A 6,965-nucleotide genomic window follows, 5' to 3' on the forward strand; every position below is an offset into this window, starting at 1 on the left:
CTAAAGGTCTATAAGCTGAAATATTATGTCCATAAAGGCAAGTTTCGACAAAATGACCAAAACACCTACACACATTTATATATACCTATCTTCGCACCTCAACCCCCTCTCTCTCTCTCTCTCTCTCTCTCTTCATCCTCAGATTTCTCTCCATTGCGGCACCTCCTTTTCTCTTCCCCTCTGGACCTTCTCTTTCTTTCTCTTTCCTCTCGCTTTCTCTCTTCTGTTGCTTCGTCGCTCTAGATCTAAGGGACATCAATTCTACCGTCTCCAGATCTTCGCTACCTCATTCTCTAGTCCAAAACAGATCAAATGAAGCGTTTGAATCACAAAGAGTCCAAATCAGAGTCAAGGTTGTCAGTGGCGATGATCCTAAGATTGCTCAGGGAACTCCAAAAAAGCACGATCTCCGATGATGAGAACACACCAAATCCGTAGAGCGTCCTTACCTCGCTGTTCCATAAATTCACAACGCTTCCCACCATCACTTTGCTTTGTCACCATCAATGTCTCTCTGCCTCTCTCATTGTCAATTAGGTCTATCGATTCAATTCATCAAAAATGATTTGCTGCTTCTCTGTAACTTTTAGATCACTCTTCAATAATGGAATTTGATAATTGACAAAAGAGGATCGAACTGAAAATTTGGATAGATAAGAGTGAGAATTAAAAAAAAATTAAACAGATAAGAAAAACAAAGCTAGGTGAATTTTAACAGATAAGAAAAATGCATGAATTTCAACAGATAGAAATTTCTCACATGTAGAATTTCAATAGATAGAAATTACACAGATAAAAATTTCAACAGATAGTCAAAAAATTAGATAGATATTTAAAAAAATTAAACAAATAATAAAATATTTAAATAGATTGTCAAAAAAATTAAATAGATAAAAAAAATATTTGAACAAATAGTCAAAAAACTTAAACAGATATATTAAGAAATAAAATTAGAAATAAAATATCCTCCAAAATAATAAAATGGACTTTTCACCTTAATATTTTACAAAGAGTGGGCATCTCATCATGAAAAAAATGCCCATAAGATCTAATGCCTTATATCCTCCTTAGATTAGACTTTTTAATAATTTTCTCATCAAAATATCGTTTTACATTAAATGCTTTTTTTGGTAACAAGATCATAATATTAGAAAATAAAGTAATAGCAGAAAGAAGATTTGCAACACATACAGTAAAGGTATTTTTATTTATTTAATTTCTTATTTTGAAATATATTTTATTTTTGTTGTATTATTATGATATCAATGGATTAATTTTTCTTTTTTATTTTTTTGTTCTAATATTATACCATCAATGGATGAAAATGTAATTGTAACGGATATTTTTATCAAGGAGAAATTTACAATGTGCATCTTTTCAAAAGATGTACATTGTAAAAAAGTTATGATTTTTTTATGATGAACGCTATGATTTTTTGTTGTGTGTTATGACATTTTGTACTGAAATTATAAATAGTGAATTTATGATGTGCACCTTAAAATTAAGAATGATAATGTTATGATATTTTGTGATTTTTGTCATGACACTTTGAGATTTTGTTATTACATTTTTCAATGAAAAAAGTTATGACTTTTGTAGTGAAAAAGTTATGACATTTTGAGTTTAAGTTATGAAATTTGTGAAAAAGTTATGAAAAGCATACTATATGCACTTTTTTTATGGTGCACTTTTTTTATGACAAAAATTCTTTCACAAAAGGAGTAATTTTTCCGCCACGGTGTAAGTATTTTCACGAAAATGTGTAAGTTTTAGAAAATGTGTAAATTTGATGATTTTTTTTTCACAAAATATATAAGTGACTTGAGAAAAATGTTTAAGTTTGGCTTTCACAAAAGGTGTATGTTTCAAGAAAAGGTATAACTTATGACAAAAATTCTTTCACAAAAGGAGTAACTTTTCGGCACGATGTAAGCATTTTCACGAAAAGGTGTAAGTTTTAGCAAAATGTGTAAATTTGATATTTTTTTTTTTCACAAAATATATAAGTGACTTGAGAAAAATGTTTAAGTTTGGCTTTCACAAAAGGTGTAAGTTTCAAGAAAATGTATAAATCTTATGACAAAAATTCTTTCACAAAAGGAGTAACTTATCGCAGCAGTATAAGTGTTTTCACAAAAAGGTATAAGTTTTAGCGAAATGTATAAATTTGATGATTCTTTTTTTCACAAAATATATAAGTGACTTCAGAAAAATGTTTAAGTTTGGCTTTCACAAAAAGTGTAAGTCTTAAGAAAAGGTATAAATTTTATGACAAAAATTCTTTTACAAAAGGAGTAACTTTGCCGCAGCGGTGTTAGTGTTTTCACAAAAAGGTGTAAGTTTTAGCAAAATGTGTAAATTTGATGAATTTTTTTTTTCACAAAATATATAAGTGACTTCAGAAAAATGTTCAAGTTTGGCTTTCACAAAAAGTGTAAATTTAAATAAAAAGTATAAATTTTATGGAAAAAGTAATTTCACAAAAGGAGTAACATTTCAAAGTGTTCATAAACACAAAAGGAGTAACATTTCAAAGTGTTCATAACCACAAAAGGAGTAACACTTCAAAGTGTTCATAAACAAATTGGGACAACCACTGAACAAATCAAATGGTTCGTGACCCCCGCTGACCACCCGAGCGTCGGTGGCCTCCGGTGCTCACTGCCGTCGCCACCTCCACGGCCACCGCCGCCTCCACGGCCACGGCTACTTCCACGGCCACCGCCGCCACAAATCAAAGGTTTTTTTCTCTCTGGCTATCGATCTTGGTCTCTCTCTGTTGATGTCGGCTGTCGATATCAGTCTCTCTCGGTCTGTCTCCAGCGATCTTGGTCTGTCTGTGTCCATGTGGTCTCTTCTCTGTCGATCTCTGTCGATTCGGTCCCTCTTTGTCGATCTCGGTCTGGCTGTCTTTGTCGATTCGGTCCGTCTCTGTCGATCTAGGTCTGGCTGTCTCTGTCGATTCGGTCCCTCTCTGTCGATTCTGTCCCTCTCTGTCGATCACTGTCCATCTAGGTCTCTGTCTGTTGATATCAGTCTATCTCTCTCTGTCTGTCCGTTGCTCTATATTTAAAACGGTTCTCTTTTACATTGACATTCTTCGTTGGATTTGGACTTGGAGTCGCTATTCCAAGCCCTCCCAAACTCGTCTTCTCTGAAACGGACTTCTACTGAGAGAAAGACCAAGCCCTCCAAAACGCCATTCTCTCTCACATTGCCATTATTTGAAGAAGACAAATATAGTTTGATTGGATTTAGGAACTTACAGGTTTTGCGAAGTTACTTACGTCTCCCATGAAAACACTTACACTATTTGTGGAAAGTTAAACATTGTGAAATAATTTATTTTTTAAAATTTACACATGTTCGTTGAAATACTTAAACCTCCTGTGAGAAGTATCTTTTGTGGAAAAAAAAAATTGATGAAATTTACACATTTTGCCTAAACTTACAGTTTTTCGTGAAAAAAATTACACCGTTGCTGAAAAGTTATCCTTTTGTGAAAGAATTTTTGTAATAAGATTTATACCTTTTATGGAACTTACACCTTTTCAGAAAGCCAAACTTAAAGCTTTTTCTGAAGTAACTTACATCTTTTGTGGGAAAAAAAATTCGTAAAATTTATATCTTTGCTAAAATTTACACCTTTTCGTGGAAGTGCTTATATCTTTTCTGAAAAGTTACTCATTTTTGTGAAATAATTTTGAAATTATTGTAAGTTCAAAAGGCGTAAGTATTATGTGTAAGTTGTAAAAAAAATTACATCTTTTGTAAAATAAGTTATACCTTTTCTGGAAGTTACACCATGGGTGAATGACAACTTACACATGATATTGATATCTTTTGTAAAACTAGTTATACCTTTTCTGAAAGTTACACCATATGTGAAAATTTTTATTTCATAAAATTTTGTCACTTACACATAATACTTACATCTTTTGTAAAACAAGTTATATTTTTCTAAAAGTTACACCATACGTGAATGACAACTTACACATAATACTTACATCTTTTGTAAAACAAGTTATAACTTTTCTGAAAGTTACACCATATGTGAAAAATTTTATTTCATAAAATTTTTACAACTTATACATAATACTTACGCCTTTTGAATTTTTTGACAACTTACACATAATACTTACGCCTTTTGAACTTACAATAATTTCAAAATTATTTCACAAAATGAGTAACTTTTCAGAAAAGATATAAGCACTTCCACGAAAATGTGTAAATTTTAGCAAAAGATATAAATTATATGAATGTTTTTTGTTCACAAAAGATGTAAGAGACTTCAGAAAAAGGTTTAAATTGGGCTTTCAGAAAAGGTGTAAGTTACATAAAAGGTATAAATCTTATTCCAAAAATTCTTTCACAAAAGGAGTAACTTTTCAGCAACGGTGTAAGATTTTTCACGAAAAGCTGTAAGTTGAGGCAAAATGTGTAAATTTCATCAATTTTTTTTTTCACAAAAGATATAACTGACTTCAGAAAAAGGTTTAAGTTGGGCTTTCAGAAAAGGTGTAAGTTTCAAAAAGGTATAAATCTTATGACAAAAATTCTTTCACAAAAGGAGTAACTTTTCAGCAACGGTGTAAGTTTTTTCACGACAAAGTGTAAGTTTAGGCGAAATCTGCAAATTCGATGAATTTTTTTTTTCACAAAAGATATATTGACTTCAGAAAAAGGCTTAAGTTTGGCTTTCACAAAAGGTGTATGTTCGAAAAAAACGTATAAATCTGACGAGATAAATAGTTTCACAAAATGAGTAACTTTTTAGAAAGATATAAGCACTTCCACGAAATGGTGTAAATTTTAGCAAAAGATATAAATTTGATGAATTTTTTTTTCCACAAAAGATGTAAGTGACTTTTGAAAATGGTTTAAGTTGGACTTTCAAAAAAGGTGTAAATTTCAACAAAAAGTATAAATTGTATGAAAAAAATTATTTCACAAAAGGAGTAACATTTCAAAGTGTTCATAACCAGAAAAGGAGTAACATTTCAAAGTGTTTATAACCAGAAAAGGAGTAACATTTCAAAGTGTTCATAAACACAAAAGGAGTAACACTTCAAAATGTTCATAAACACAAAAGGAGTAACACTTCAAAGTGTTCATAAACAAATTGGGACAACCACTGAACAAATCAAAGGGTTCGTGACCCCTGCTGACCACCTAAGTGTCGGTGGCCTCCGGTGCTCACTGCCGTCTGACATCGCCATTTCTATGGCCACCGCCGCCTTAAATCAAAGGTTTTTTTTTTTGTCTCTGGCTATCGATCTTGGTCTCTCTCTGTCGATGTCGGCCTATTCCCCATCGATGTCGATCTCTCTCTGTCTATCTCGGTCTGTCTTCAGCGATCTTGGTCTATCTGTGTCCATGTGGGTCTCTTCTCTGTCGATCTCTGTCGATTTCGGTCCCTCTCTGTCGATCTCGGTCTGGCTGTCTCTGTCGATCACTATCCATCTAGGTCTCTGTGTCTGTTGATCTTAGTCTATCTCTCTCTCTCTCTGTCTGTCCGTTGCTCTATATTACAAACGGTTCTCTTTTACATTGACATACTTGGTTGGATTTGGACTTGGAGTCGCTATTCCAAGCCCTCCCAAACTCGTCTTCTCTGAAACGGACTTCTTATGTGAAAAAATTTATACGTAAGGAAAATATGTTTTCATATAGGTTAAAACCTTTTGTTAGAAGCTTAATTTTTTCTGAAAGTTTACACATTTTGGTGGAAATAATTAAACCTTTTATGAGAAGTTACTCTGTTTGTGAAACATTTTTAGGAACAAAATATACACCTTTCATTAGAACTTACACCTTTTGTGAAATAAGTTACATCTTTTCGGAACATGTTTACACCTTTTATAGAAATCTGAATTATATTTTCCATAAAATTTATACCTTTAATGGGAAGTTACACCATTTGTGACATAACTTTCATCTTTTGTGAAAACCACATACATGTTTTTGAAAATATACACCTTTCATGGAAGGAATATTTTCATAAAATTTATCCCTTTTGTTAAAAACATTAACCTTTTATGAATGATTACACCTTTTTGTGGTTTGTGAATAACCTTTTCCATATAATTTACACTTTTTATGGGATATTACACCTTTTCTACCAGCAAAACTTACACCTTTTTAAAAACTTTACTCATTATTTTAAAAACTTACACCTCTTCTAAAAAGGTACTCCTTTTGTGAAACAAAATGTTTAAAAAAATTTACACCTTGTAAATAGGAGTTACATCTTTGGTGAAGTCAATTAGACCTTTTTTGAAAATTTACACGTTTTATGAAAAATATGCTTTTGATAAAGTTTGTTAAAAGAAATTATTTGACAAAAGGTATAACATTTTCAAATATGGTGTATGTTTTTCCAATGAAGGTGTAAATGACCTTACAAAAGATGTAAGTTTTGTTTTTCACTAAAGGTGTAACTTCAAATAATAAGTGTAAATTTTATGAAAGAGGTTTTTCCACAAAATGTGTAATTTTTCAAAAAAGTTGTAAATATTTTCGAGAAAATGTGTAAATTTTTTGAAAAGGTATAAAATTTAAGAATTGCTGTAAACTTTGTGAGTTTTTACAAAATGTATAACTTCCCAAAGAAGACCAATCATCGAAGCTGAATGTTTCATTTTTACAAAAGATATAAGTTCCCAAACAAGACCAAAAGCTGAATGTTTCGTTTTTAGAAAAGATATAAGTTCCCAAAGAAGACCAATCAAGCTGAATGTTTCGTTTTTCCAAAAAGATATAAGTTCCAAGGTGTAACTTTTATGAAGAAAATTAATTTATAAATGATGTCACTTTTCATAAAAACGTGTAAGTTGTCAGATAAAGTATAAAATTTTCAAAGATGCCGAAGTGTTCAGAAGAGGTGTAAGTTCCCTCGGCCTGTCTGTCTCTCTTCCATCTCGGACCTCTCTCTTTGTTTGTCTTTCTCTCTCCCCGTCTCTCCG

Source organism: Camellia sinensis, chromosome 2 (genome assembly GCF_055761805.1).
Source record: "Camellia sinensis isolate YWXY chromosome 2, ASM5576180v1, whole genome shotgun sequence".
Taxonomy (NCBI): Eukaryota; Viridiplantae; Streptophyta; class Magnoliopsida; order Ericales; family Theaceae; genus Camellia; species Camellia sinensis.